Below are 12,795 nucleotides of genomic sequence, written 5' to 3' on the forward strand. Positions count from 1 at the left end.
CCAGCTCTGGCCCAAAGCTGGGCCCTACTGCAGTGGGCAGAGGGGGTGGCTTTCTCTGAGGAAAGTCTTGAAAGGCCGCTGGTCCAAGATAGACCCCTCAAGGCCTGAATTTCTCACCATTGCAATCAGTTTACCATTGGGGTTCATACGCCTACTATTATTACCACAACTATTTTTACTGCTTCTTAGGTGTTTTTAGAAAGGTACAAATGTGACACTGGAGGGTTTACCACTTTCGCCCTTAAAATGACCAAGAGGGCCAGCAACTTGTTAGTGTGCCTGTCAGGAAGGACCCTGAAGTGCAGGGAGGTGGACTGGGGTGGGTGACAGGGAGTCTCCGATTCAGGAGTGATCCAGAACAATGGGGCAGGAGAGAAAGAATGGATGGAGGAGAAGTGTCTAGCGTGGCAGGGCCTGGGGGTGGGAGGGTGGGCCTGGTGCCCAGGTGTGGGACAACAGAGGAATTAGCCCTTGCTGCTCTGTCCAGTTCAATCCAGAAGTCGGATATTGCTGTGACGGGGAGAGCAGGCAGTGCCACGGAGAGGCTCGAGAGCAAATGATTTCTTCTTGGAAGCTGTTAAGATTATTGATTTAAGACATGACAGGCTCAAGGGCACTAAGAGTTTCCCTCAAAAGGAAATCAAACTGTTTCTCCAGGTGAGTACTGCTTTTTATATAGACAGGGATCTAAATCTTCGGAGGTGAAAGCTACTGGGGCTCACCTCTGGAGCAATCTGGGAGACCTATGAAATCTATTGATTTGACTCATTTAACTTATCCTGGCTAATAATGAAATAACTAGACCCATCAATCAGTCTCCAGACCCCCCAAGAAAATCATTACAGAGCAGATTGAATCCTCCTCAAAGACGGCAGTTTAGGTGGGAAGCACTGAGTGGGTCAGGTCACTGGATGCCGCCCCATGCTGGAGCTCAGCCCAGCCCTTTGTTTTGCACAATGACGTTCTCGGCCAGGGCACCAGGGAAGCCACTTCTCTCCGCAGGTGAAGGGCCTGGGACAGAGCCAGGAGCTCTCTGGCACCAGGTTGCAATGACCTCTCTGGAAAGAAAGGAACTAAACAGCCCCTTCGGGAAGGTGGTGGCAAGCTTCCAGATTATTTTTTGCCAGGTAAGAAAGGACAAGAGAATGAGGGTATTGACGCAGGCAGGGAAGGAGAAGTGAATGCAGAGAGGCAGAGAGCCAGCATGACCCAGTGGCCAGTAACTCCTTAAAATCAGGAGCCAGGCCCTCCGGAAAATCATCCTGCAGCCTACCTTTGTGCTATCTGGAAACATCTGGAGGAAGAAGGGAAGGAGGAGTCATTCAGTCCAATTCACCGAGTATTTCTCTTGCCTCCGGAGGTGAGAGCCTGTTCTTACCTAGGGTTCCTGCAGTCTTGTTGGATGGAGGATGTTCCCACTTGAATGAGATAATGACATGAGACCTTGATGATTACATTCAAGTCAGCAGCATCTATTCTAAGTGCTTTGAGAATTCAGGAAAAGGGATGCTGTGTGAAAGCTGAACAGGTTGGGGGAAGTCAGAGAAACAGGGTGATGAGCTAGACTTGGAAGAGTAGAAGGGATTTGGATGAGTAAGTCCATCTCCTAGAAATGTAGCATCCATTGTTTAACTGGACAAAGGAATACATAGGACCCGTTGGATAGTATACTTAGAGGTTAGATGTGAGAGTGCCTGGGTCAATGTTTGGATTCAAGCCTGGGCTCTACCAGTTACTGTCTGTGTAGGCAAGTAACCTAACATGTTCTGTTTAGTTCCCACTTTTAGGAAACATCTGTCTTATTGGGGAAACACAGCAGAGCCCTGGGAAAGATACTCACATAGATCAGGAGTCAGTCTCAGTCTCCTCATCTATAAAATGGGGAGAATAATAGGACCTATAAGGTAAAGTAGTTTTAAAGATTAAATAGGGATCAATGTCTGTAGAGCACTTAGCACACTGCCTGGTGCATAGAGAATCAGGAAATGACAGTGTTTTAGTTTCCTAGGCTGCTGGAGCAAATACCATGCAATAAGTTGGCTTAAACAATGGGAGTTTATTAACTTAGTTTTTTTTTAATTATTTTTTTATCTTTTTAAAATACCAAAAAACACCAAACAAATGCAAACATTCGTAACTTTTGATCATTTCGTTCTACATATATAATCAGTAATTCACAATATCATCACATAGTTGCATACTCATTATCATGATCATTTCTTGGAACATTTGTATATTCAGAAAAAGAAATAAAAAGAAAACAGGAAAAAATTCATACATACCATACTCCCCACCCCTCCCCCTCAGCGATCACCAGCATTTCACTCTAAATTTATTTTAACATTTGTTCCCCTTATTATTCATCTTTATTGCATATGTTTTACTTGTCTGTTGATAAGGTAGATAAAAGGAGCATCAGACATAAGGTTTTCACAATCACACAGTCACACTGTGAAAGCTATATCATTATACAATCATCTTCAAGAAACATGGCTACTGGAACACAGCTCCACATTTTCAGGCAGTTCTCTCCAGCCTCTCCACTACATCTTGACTAACAAGGTGATATCTATTTACTGCATAAGAATAACCTCCAGGATAACCTCTCGACTCTGCTTTGAATCTCTCAGCCATTGACACTTTATTTGGTCTCATTTATTTTGTCTCATTTCACAGGGGTTTTCTCAATCCCCTGATGCTGAGTCTCAGTTCATTCTAGGGGTTTTCTCAATCCCTTGATGCTGAGTCTCAGCTTATTCCAGGATTTCTGTCCCACATTGCCAGGAAGGTCCACACCCCTGGGCGTCATGTCCCACGTAGACAGGGGGAGGGTTTGCTTGTTGTGTTGGCTGGAGAGAGAGAGGCCACTTTTGAGCAACAAAAGAGGTTCTCTTGGGGGTGACTGTTAGGTCTAATTTTAAGTAGGCTTGACCTATCCTTTGTGGGGTTAAGTTTCATATGAACAAACCCCAAGATTGGGGGCTTAGCCTAAAGCTTTGATTGTCCTCACTATCAATATCAAGAATATCAAGAATTCAACTCGGGGAAGTTGAATTTTCCTCCTTTCTCATCATTCCCTGAAGGACACTTGCAAATACTTTTTTATTCACTGATTAACTTAGTTTTGAGGCCAGGAAAATGTCCAAATCAAGGCATCTTCTAGGTGACGCTTTTCCCCCAAGACTGTGGTGCACTGGGACTGGCTTCTGGCACCATGGCCCTTAGCTTATCATATGGCAAGGCACATGGAGGTGTCTCCTGGTCCCTTCCTTCTCTTCTGGGTTCCTTTTCAGTTTCCTGCTTCCTGTGACTTTCTCTGTCTGAATTTCATTCTTCTTATAAAGGGCTCCAGTAATAGGATTAAGGCCTTTCCTAACTGAGGTGGGTTACACCTGGACTGATGTAGCCTCATCAAAAGACCCTACTTACAATGGGTTTACACCCAGAGGAATGGAATAGATTTAAGAACATGCTTTTCTGGGATACATACAGATTCAAACCACCACTGATAGTCACTGCTATAATTATTATTAATCATGGTAGTAGAAACAATATTCAGACTCGGAGTCTTCACAGACTATTTGGAGAATGGATAAAGGCCAAGAAGAGCTTCTCTCTCTCTCTCTCTCTCTCCTGTGGCAGAATCACATAGGGAACAATATACAAAGTTTGAATTTTCTCTCTCCCAGTGAAGGCACTTTTAAGGGGTTACATGAAGTTCTTTCCTAACCTTTTCAGCCCCATAAACCTTCTGTGTCCTCCTCTCTGGCCCATTGCTCCTCTCTTCCAGTCCCCATTCCAGCTTTCCCTCCTCCTGAGGCTTCCCTCTCAGCTTTGGCTGCCATGCTTTCACCTTCCCCTGAACCTACTGCCCTTGCCTCTCCTTGACTGACTCCTGTCCAGTGTGAGTTTCTTTTTCAGGGTTGCGTTGTGTTTCTCCAATAAAACAGATGCTTCCTAGAAGTAGGAACTGAGCAGTACGTGTACCATAGACTTTCGATGACTCAAATCTCATTGAGATGGCAAACTTTGTGCACTCCCGAGACTGAAGGTCTGTGGCATCTCTCCCATCCTACCTCTGTTCGTTTTTTTTGACCATATCTGTGCCTATTGCTCCGTTCTCAGAACCCAGGCATGTGGTGGCTTTCTGAGGCTGAAAGTTTCCATGAACTTCTTGGGGTGCCAGAGCCCCACTGATGAGGAGCCTCACTGGGTGGGAAGAGTGCGGGAGGCCTGGCAGGGATGGGCCTCTTTGGATGACTGGGAGGAGAATCAGCTGCCATCACTGCAGGCCTATACTTCAATCTAATTTCCAGCTTCTTCAGGCTGTTTCCCAGAGAGGTGGCTGCCCTGGTGTCAAATGGTTTTTAATAAGTTTCCACTTCAGAGATCTGAGTCCCAGTCAAACCTGACAGCTGAGACAGATTGGGGTCTGTGTTTGGAGGATGGGAAATCCTAGGAGGGAGCGATCATATGAATGACACCATGTTCTTATTTTTCTTTCGGCTTTCCCTCAGGGCTGGAAATTAACCCTAAATCACTCTTTGTATCCTTGATGTTCAACAATCACCTGTTCTGGGAAGCAGAACTTCTGTTCCTCTCATTGCCCCCATTTTGTTCACCCACAAGTTAAATTTAGAAAGGGAGATTCACCTTTAGGTATATGGCTGGATGATCCAGACCAACAGAAGAATTGACAACTGAATGGTGAACATCTAAATCCAGAATAAATCATCATGCAGAGAAAGGCCAACCAGTCACAGGAGAAATGATAAATTGAGGGCTGATTCTAAGTCCTTATTTCTTCAAGAAGAGCCATTTTGGCCCAAATCTCCATTTGGGCCTAGCCAATATTTTCTTTGAATTATACGTGTGGCCCTTCACTCTAATCTGAAGGGCAGGGGAGAGAAGGCTCAGGAGTCCAGTGAGGAAGTGGACAATGGTGTCCCCAAGCAAACAGTTAACTAGTAAAGTCCCTGCAGGGCAGAGATAAATTACCCTTGACTTTTACCAAGCTTCCAGATACACTGGGGCCTTCCCAAAAGCACCACTGGAGAACTGGCTGGGGTATAATGAAGGGGAGCCTTGAACTTGAAGCAGCCTAGTAAATAAACGGTTGAGGAAACTATGAAAGAAAACAATCCTTTAGGATTCAAAAGTGGCAGATCTAGAAATGCCGGCTCCCCAAAGCAACAATTACACAGAGGGACTCCTAAACCTTTGTGAAATAAAAAAAATAAACAAATCTCCAATGCAATTCCAAAGTACCTTGAGTGATATTTGCTAACACCCTCAGAGCTAAGAAAAGAAACCAGGGGCCTTCATTCACCCTCCAGCTAGTTCTCCTTTCTTTTCTCTGCACAGACAGAAAGTTGCAAGACCAATAAGCCATCGGAAACAGGGAAATGAAACAACTATAAGTGGTACTTTCTGCGATTGGTAAGTGTTAACCAGAGTCTCTCAGAGGTCAAGAAATACATGAACCACTTCCATTTTTTAAGACTCCTTGAATATTTTAAAAAGGAGAATTAACACAGAATCACAAAACTGGTGGCATTTTTTGAAACTGTACATTTAATATTCTGGTACATTTTAACACCAAAGGCATTAAACTATTCACAAGTTAATTACAGGACTTTCAAACATATGAATTCATGGTGTATTACCAGGCAGTCTGACCTGGTAATAAGGAAGCAAGCTTTAGCTGTATGGAGAGCATCATTTCTTTCAATGTTACCAGTGTGGTCCTGAGGCTGCATGTACAACCTCATTCGGAAATGACGTCCAAGTCTTAATTTGAGGCCTTTGGTTGGCCTGCCCATCCTCCTTCTGCCATGATAGCCTTGGCTTTAGCAGAAGTAAACAGTCTATATGAACACAACACTCTGTGAAGATTCAGAGGTCTTATATAATATTTAATAACACTTCCTGTGTTGAATTAGATAAATTTTAAAAAAGGGACTTTTATGGCTTCTGAGACAGCATTTTGGGAGTCCTTTTAGCCTCTAGAGTCCAAATTTCATGAAAGTATTACCAGTGAGAACCAGTTACACATATGTATCTCTATAAAAAGCTTAAAAAGTCTGAGAATAAATGCCAAGGGAAGTTATATGTATGAGGCATCTCTTGTGAGTCATTTAAGAGATTTTGGTCACACCTACTTCTTATTCCAGCTGCACCCAGTTTTGTGGGGTTTCCATCAGTTCTGCAGGTGCAGTTGACTATGACCAGCCTCAGGCCCTCAGTGTACACTCCTCGCTCTGCCTTTGGGATTCTCTGTGACACTTCGGATGGGGGCACCACATAAATTCACATGGACTCACACGTGGCAACACAGATAGGCAAGGGAGTTAACGTTCCATGAGGAGAACTATTGACCAGTGGTGTGTGGGGACAATGGAGAAACGTAGCCTCCTTACATCCCCCTCTGGAACCACCTAGCTCATTTTCCTCTGGGTGGTTTTGAGACACATTTCATAGAGCTCCTCTATGCACAGGCACTCATCTGAAAATATGGCCAACTCAGTAGTATAACACTGTATTGGTTTCTTAACTGTGCTCTTTGGATCATACTCCCCAGTAAGGTACTTGCACTTACGCCTCTACCTTAGGCTCTGCTCTCTGCAAAAACCCAAACCCTTTCCATAAGCACTGTTCATGCACTTGATCTTTGTATTGTTTTCTTGCATTTTTTTTTTACCCAAAATGCATATTTGACATTGAAGTTTGTTACCTGCTTTTTAACTCTGATTTTACTATTTAATGTGTTAACTGTCCTTATAGTATTGTGTTATCTACAAATTTGTTCATTAAGTTATTGGCTATTTAAAAAAAAAAGCCATTATCAACCAACCTGTCTCAACCTCCTTGGTGACAAAGCTCCAGCAGCCTCTCCTCCTCTCAGGTGCACAAATGGGCCAAGCTGTACTCCCTCAGGTCTAGTACCTATTATTCTGAGGGAATCCTCTTCCCTCAGGCTCTTCACATGCACATCTCTTTGTCACACTTTAGGAGTCAGTTTAAATGTCATTTCTCAAAGAGGACTTCCATGGCCATTGTGTTTATGTCATAGCACTTTTCCCAATCTATAATTCCTAAACTGTAATCATCAGGACTCATTTTTAGTTGGTTTTTCATCGTCCATTTCCCTCATTAGAACGTAATCTCCAGGAAAGCAAGATGTCTATTTTCTTCACTGCTATATTTCCAGAACCTAGTCCACTTTCTGACACTTGATAGAGGCTCATTAAATATTTGAATCACTGTATTTATGCTTTAAATCTCATCCCCTCTTACCTACCACCTCTCCACCAATTTCCCCTTTCCTGTATCATCATTTTCTGCCCTCTTACTGGATCATTTCCTCATCAGATCAGCATACTGTAATTTTTCTTGTCTTATATATTAAAAAAAAAAAAGACAAACAGAAAACAAACAAAAAAAGCTGTCTTGGCCCACATTCTCTTCCAGCTATTACCCGATTTCACTTTCAATTACAGCAAAACTCTAAATAATTGTCTCATTTCTCCCCGCCCATTCTCTCTGGAACTCATTCCAATCAGGCCTTTGTGCCTTTCATTCTAAATGAAACTATTTTGGTAGACATCACAAAAAAATGCCATGTGAATTCTCAGTCCCCATTTTACTCGACCTTTTGACAGTATTTGACATGATTTATCACTCCTTCCTTCTTGAAACATTTTTTCACTTGGTTTCAGCCAGCACACTCTCCTAGTTTTCCTCTTATTTCACTGGCCACCCCTTCCCAATCTTCTTTTCTAGTTCTTCCTCATCTCTTCAACGTGTAAGTGTTGGAATTTTGCAGGGCTTAGACTTCTGCCCTTCTCTCTTCTCTTCCTTGCTTGGTGATCTTGGTTCTACTTATATTCTACACATTTTATTTTCAGCGCAGACCACTCCTTTTAAATCCAGACTCAACCATCTGTCTGCTCAACTCTTCTACTTGGATATGTCTATTTGCATTGTACCCTTTTCCTGCCCAATGAAGCTCATTACCTTCTTCCCCAAAACTGTTCCAGAAATCTCAGCAAATGGTAAATATAACCTTCCAGTTGCTCAGGCCAAAATTCTTGAAGCCATCCTTGACTCTTTCTCTCATGACTATGTGATGATTAGATTCATGTGTCATCTTGGACAGATTATGGCATCCAGTCATCTGGTCAAGCAAGCCCTGGCCTTATTGTTACTGTGATGATATCTGATGGAGTTAAATCATCAGCAAGTTGATTGCATCTATGGCTGATGACATCTACAATCAACTGAAGAGACTGCCTTCAACAACGAGAGAAGTCTCATCCAATCAGTTGAATCTTAAAAGGAGAAGCAATTTTTTTTAGCAGTCAGAAAGAAAAATTTTTATCTTTACTTCTGCCAGCCAGTTTCTCCTGGGGAATTCACTGAAAATCTTCATCAGAGTTCCCAGCTTTCAGCCTGCCCTGAGAAATTTGTACTTGCCTATCCCTACAGTCTTGTGATACAACTCTTATAAAAATCTCACAATATTTACATTATATATATATTTATGTCTTGGTGGTTCTGTTTTCCTAAAAAATGCTGACTAATACCTAATATAGCCTTATAACCAATCTGTTAGGAAATTCTGTTAATTCAACATTCAAAATTGATCTGGAATCTGAATGCTTCTTTCCATCTTTATTGCTACTCTCTGGTCTTAGCCACCACCATTTTTCACCTGGATTATTATAGTGGCCTTCTAATTTTCCTGTTTCTTCCCTTGCCTCCTCACAGCATTTTCTCAAACAGTATCCAGAGCAATCCTGTTAAAACTAAGAGAGATCATGCTATTCCTCTGCTTAAAACTTTCAATGCATCCATTGTATTCAGAGTATAAACCAAAACCCTTTCAATGGCTTACCAAGCCTTACCTAACCTGGCTTCTTATTAGCTCTCTAATCTAATTTTCTACTAACCAACCCCTCACCCACTTTCTTCCACTCGGTCTGAGCTCTTAGGCCAGCAGACCTTTGCCCTTGATGTTCCATTTGCCTGGAATGTTCTTCCACGCAGATATTCACACAGTTCCCTACCCACCTCCTTCAAACCTTTGCTCAAATGTTGCCTTCTCAGTAAGTCCTTTCCTGACTATTCTAATTAAAATTGCACTCCATATCAATGCTCTATCCTCCTTCCCTGTTTTATTTTTTTCATAGCATTTATCATCTTCTGACATAATATGATTGTATTTTCTGTCTTCTCCACCAGAAAATAAGCTCCATGAAGGGGGGATTTGTATCTGTTTTGTTTATTGCTGTATCCCTGGTGCCTAAAATGTACAAGGCAAATAATAGGCACTCAAGAAAAATTTATTGAATGAATGAGTGATCATTTTTTGGAATGAATGAATAAAATGCTAAAGCCTTTTTGTGTTAACAAAGAAAACCTTAGTCTATAGTTTGAGCAATGTCTAAATAACTTAAAAGATCAACATTCAAGTAAGAAAGCAAACACACCTAAGAAACCTGTGTAAAGATATATGGTGGCTATTAAACTATGTAAGTGATGTGGGCAAGAATTCTCTTCCTATTCTGTGGTGCTGCCTTCTCATGTGGAAAGCTCAGCTTGGTAGTTTAATGGAGAAAGGAAAAAGCACTATAGATTTCCTCAGCATTTAAATAATGGCTTTGCCTTGGAGATGAAAATCTGAGGTACAGAGGTAGTGACTTTTCCCAAACTCTGTGTTCTCTCCTCTAGTAGCTTAGGGTATATTCCTCCACAAAACACATCCACATTACTAACTCAAAGCAAAGAACAAATCTATGCTTTCTTAGAACTGGGACACCGGAAATTGCACTCTGGAAATTTGCATGCAACACTAGCGCCAGCCAGCAGATGGAGACTCACCTTTCTCACCGAGAGGGTCACACTCCAGGCAGCCACTAATGGACGGAGAGAGAGGAGGTTGGAAGGCGGCATGGCTGGGTCAGCCAGGGGCCTGGGAAAGATTACAGCGATCAGGGCTCTGCCCCGGGATGCCTCATTCTTGTCAATAGGGTCCCCATGAGTAAAATGATTGTTGCTGAAAAAGATACATGTTTTTAAGTCTTCGGATGCAAGAGCCACTGTAAATCCAGGGTAGTTGACAGGTCCACGGTCGGGATATCTCTCAAACTCAGGGAGTCTGAAAATCTAGGGCAGGTGCTTGGACTGAACCTTCTGCTCAGCTTTTGCTTGGCTTGGGTAGCAGCCTGTGAGGCCCAGCCAGAAGGTCTTCTCCAAGGTGGAGGCTCGGCCTGACCAGCAGTCTACCACAAGGAGGATTAGCCTGGGCTCCGGCTTCACCAAGCCCTGAGACTGTGTGTGAAATCCTGTGTGAGCGCAGGAGGCGGGCTGGGTGTCTACAGCTCCCACAAAAAAAGCCCATCGGTGTCATCGGTTTGCTCAAAAGGCTCCATGACTCAAAAAAAGTTAAGATTCAAACCTCTAAAAAATTTCCCAGACTTTTGCGCCGAGAGCCCTTGTGGAGAGCCGCCTCCCGGGTCGGGCCTAGTGGACACGCCGCAGCCTGCTCTAGAGTTCCCCCCGCCCATCGAGTGAGTCAAGATGGCACCCGCATCCTGTTTCCGCGTATGACGCACGCGCCCACCAACCCTATCTTCCAATCACCTCTGTATACGTGGCACTAACCTATTGGGTTTGGGCACAGTATATAAGAGGTTACCCGGACAGGGTGGGTGGAGACGACCCACAGGGAGCCGTACCTGACGGCCGCATAGAGGTTGTTCCCCCGCGGGGTATCTTGTCCCGCGTGGAACCTGTAACAGAGAATGCAAGCTTAACTCCAGTAAAGGTCTGTGCTCACAACCGCTGCGTGCCTCGAACCCGTGTTTGTCACTTAAGTTGGTTTGCCTGCGTCTGTCTCTTTCTCCCCTCCTGTTCCCTTCGCCGGCCGGGGATCAGAAGCCGAACGAGACGGCTGCCGACAAGTGGTGGCCCGTATGGGGAACCTCCTCTCTCGACACCTCTTCTGCAAGGAGAGCCGTACTGTCTCTTCTTGAACTGAGAAGGACGCGCATCCTGAGCTCGCGACGGACCTTCCGCGCCTGATCACCGCGAGAAGGTGAGTGCTTCCTATTACGTGAGAGTTAAGGGCCGCGGGCTTTCAGGTAGCCCCGGTGACTCGGGAGAGCTCCCCGAGTGGTTAAGGTACAGTGCCGACTGCAAGCATGGGGCAGTCAGGAAGTTCACCTTTGTTAGCTCCCTTAAAGACCCTTTTGAAGCAGCGGGGTATCTCGGTTAAGGAGAGTTCCCTCCTGCGGTTCCTTGACGATATTGCTGCTTTTGCCCCCTGGTTCGTCCACTCCGGGAGCCTCAGTCTGCCCTCTTGGTTAAAACTTGGTAATGATATAGAACGGGCGCGCCGGACGGGCCTTTGTATGGATCCGATCCTAGTCCCTATCTGGGAGATCGTCCGTGCTTGTCTGGAGGCAGAAACTGCTACGGGCCTCGGTCCGTCCCCTGCCCTGCTACAGGCACGGCACGCGCTCCAAGAAACTCAGTCAGCTTCGTCCGCGGACGGCTCCTGTAGGGGCAAGCCGCCAGAGTCAAGCACTAGTTCAGACACCTCTGACTCAGAGTCAGATGGTGATGAGACCGAGGGTGCAGACGCGCCTCCGCTGATCGATTGGGGGAGGCCCCCTGTCTCACCCACGCAGCCTTCCGCCCCGCCAGCGCCTGCTGCAGGGGCGCGGCGGCTTCCGGTGAATGGTTTTGGTGATCTCGCCAAAAACCCTCACCACGGGCTCCCTCTGGTGGCCGAATTAGGTAATTACAGTGGCCCTCCTTTGCGAGACCCGGAACCCCCTACAGGCTGGTCTAGGGAGGGGCAGTTACAGCCTAAAAACCTCAGGGTACCCTACTCTTCCCAGCAACTTGAGGTACTTACTGGATGTATAGATCAATGGGCCATTCTCCGATGTACCTTTTTAGGAGGTATTGACAATCAATACCCAAAAGATCCCATCTTACAATTCGTTACCCGACACCCAGTAATCTTTCCTAAAATGACTTCACCTGAGCCACTAGCGAGCGCCCCCACCGTATACACGGACGGCTCCAGCTCCGGTTCAGGAGCATATTATATGGAAGGGGATACTCCCAAAACAGTATTATTCCAATCGAAAAGACCTCAGTGGGTAGAATTACAAGTCATTATTACAGTCCTGAGAGAATTTGCCGGCCCCCTGAATATTGTTTCTGATTCCTTGTACGTCGTAAATTCTGTAAAAGTTTTAGAGACAGTAGGCATTATAAAGTACTCCTCCTCAGTAAGACCATTTTTTCTCAAACTTCAAGAGACAATACTTGCTAGACGTCACCCCTTTTACATAACTCATATTAGGGCCCATACAGGCCTGCCTGGCCCCATGACACAGGGAAATCACATAGTAGATGTAGCCTCTCGAGAGCCACACATCTTCCCTGTGCAGACGCCGTATCAGCAAGCCCAAAAGTTCCATGCCAAATTTCACATCAATGCAGGTACCCTAGCTAGACGGTTTAATATACCACGTGCGACAGCTAGAGATATAGTCCGAGCGTGCGGAAATTGTGTAGAACAAAGAGCAGTCCCTTCAGTTGGGGTTAACCCTAAAGGTCTCATCCCGGGAGACATTTGGCAAATGGATGTCACCCATCACTCAGAGTATGGTAAAGTTAAATACCTGCATGTGTCAGTGGATACTTGTTCTCAAGTTTTATTTGCCTCTGCCGAATCAGGAGAAAGAGTCCACCAAGTAATTGCACACTGCCTTGCCG

The 12,795-nt window shown here is 44.8% G+C and overlaps 1 long non-coding RNA gene across 1 annotated transcript; it reads left to right on the forward strand.

Moving 5' to 3' along the window:
- The first annotated feature begins 505 nt into the window (after positions 1–505).
- Positions 506–8,504, forward strand: LOC143651263 (uncharacterized). The gene is made up of 3 exons (XR_013159939.1): positions 506–657; positions 5,365–5,439; positions 8,159–8,504. It is a non-coding gene; the product is annotated as an uncharacterized LOC143651263 (long non-coding RNA).
- Positions 8,505–12,795: the final 4,291 nt, after the last annotated feature.

This window comes from Tamandua tetradactyla, chromosome 12, assembly GCF_023851605.1.
Source record: "Tamandua tetradactyla isolate mTamTet1 chromosome 12, mTamTet1.pri, whole genome shotgun sequence".
Classification (NCBI taxonomy): Eukaryota; Metazoa; Chordata; class Mammalia; order Pilosa; family Myrmecophagidae; genus Tamandua; species Tamandua tetradactyla.